We start from the raw sequence: 2,180 nt of genomic DNA on the forward strand, positions 1-2,180 counted from the left end.
GCTTCCAGCCATGAGTTGGAAGCGCTGCACGCGCGACTTGCACGATGGACGCATCGAGCAGGTCTGCGTACTTTCGAACAGCGAAAGAACGGAGAGCGAGAGCGAAGAGCTGAGACAGCTCTTCATGGGAAGTACCGCTGAGAGTGAAAACACTCTCAGTGCGAAGACGAAGCGAGAGCGCTTCGAGGAACAAGGCTGGGACTCGCTGAAGTCGAGTCCCTATTACGAATTGTTGAAGGAGTACAAAGGCGTACTCCCGGAAGAGATTCCTGCGGAGCTTCCGCGGGATAAGGGCATTCAGCACGAGATTGATCTCGTGCCGGGCACGAAGTACTGTGTCACGCGGCAGTGGCCACTGCCGCGAGAACAAGTAAAGGCGATCAACGACTTCTTTGAAAGTCGCCGCAAAGCTGGACAAGTGCGGGAATCAAAGTCCCCGCACAGTGCTCCGACGTTCTGTGTCAAAACGCCACAGGGTGGATGGCGCATCGTTCATGCGTATAACAAGCTGAACGATGCGACGGTACCGGCGCAGACGCCGATACCACGAAAAGATGTCATCATCGATTCGATGGCCGGGAGCACCGTTTACAGTGCTCTCGACTTGCGAGATGGATTTTATCAAATCCGAATGCGTGAGAGCGACATCCCTCTCATGGCAGTTAGCACACCAAACGGCATGCTCTGGGAATGGCTAGTAATGCCACAGGGGCCTAAGAACTCCCCTCTGACATTCAACAGGTGCGTGACGCACTTGTTCCGCTCGGTGCGCGACTTCGCGCCGAGCTACTTCGATGATGTGTTCAGGGTGCATCTTCGGAAGCTACTTGAACTTATGCGAAAGCATAAGCTCTTCGCGAACCTGAAGAAGTGTATCTTCGAGCGAGATACCCGTCCTCGGGTGTCTCGTAGGGACGAATGGTGTTCGCCCTGACCCGGAAAAGGTCAGAGTGATTAATGAATGGTCAACGCCTTCAAGTGTCAAGGAACTGAAGCAGTTCCTTGGCTTGGCCACGTACTTGTGCAAGTACGTGGAGGATTACGCGGGCAAGATCCGCCCGCTGTCACACCTTCTTAAGAAAGAAGCTGTGTAGAATTGGACAACTGATTGCCAAAAGGCATTCGATGCAGTCAAGCGGGGCTTGACTGAGGCACCGATCTTGGCAGTGGCTGACCAAGATCGTCCGTCCCACGTCGTATGTGACGCATCCGACTTCGCGATCGGATGCGCGTTGATGCAGCACGATCACGAGGGCTGTGATCGTGTCGTCTATTGCCAGCCGCGTCAGCTGAAGCCAGCTGAGCGCAACTATCCTGTACATGATAAGGAACCCCTTGCCATGAAATATGCACTCGCAAAGTTCCGAGTGTATTTGCTTGGAAGTAGACCATTTGTGGTCTACACCGACCATGCATCACTGCGCACCGCAGTGAAGTCGCCACACATATCACAAAGAATGGTGAGATGGCTCTCATTCTTTGCGGAGTATAACTTCCGGGTCGAATACAAACCCGGAAGATTAAATGTGGTGGCCGACACGTTATCACGTCGGCCGGACTACGCAGAAGCTGCTGACGTCAATGCCGTTGACGCCACGCGAACGAGCACACCGACGTCGTCTCTGTTGGATGATGTGAAGGCCGCGTACGCGCACGATGCGGACGCGAAACTTTTGCTGGCCTATGGCACAGTGCCTTCTGACAAGTCCGGTCAGAAGCTGCCCAAGCACCTTCGTGCGCGTGCATGCCGATATCGGGTGCACGACGGACTACTGCTTTACAATGCAGTCGACGACAACGCGGTCCGCGTTGTCGTGCCAAATACCCATGACCTGCGCCTCAGGATCATGTATTAATATCACGATGCCCCGTCTACGGGACATCTCGGACGTGAGAAAACATACGTCCTTCTCACGCGCGACTTCTACTGGCACCAACAGTATAAGTGGGTGCGCAAGTACATCCGTGCTTGCGAGGTATGCCAACGCGTAAAGCCTGCGCCATTCGCGCAGGCTCCGTTACAATCACTACCGACTCCGTCGGAGTGTTGGAAGTCCATGTCTTTGGACTTCATCTTTGGCCTTCCCTCGGACAGCGGAGGGAATACCGGTGTTGTGGTCTTCGTCGACCGCTTCAGCAAGATGTACCATCTTGCTGCGGTGCCGGCAGAGGTGACCGCG

This window comes from Phytophthora cinnamomi, assembly GCF_018691715.1.
Source record: "Phytophthora cinnamomi strain GKB4 chromosome Unknown Contig108, whole genome shotgun sequence".
NCBI classification, from domain to species: Eukaryota; Oomycota; class Peronosporomycetes; order Peronosporales; family Peronosporaceae; genus Phytophthora; species Phytophthora cinnamomi.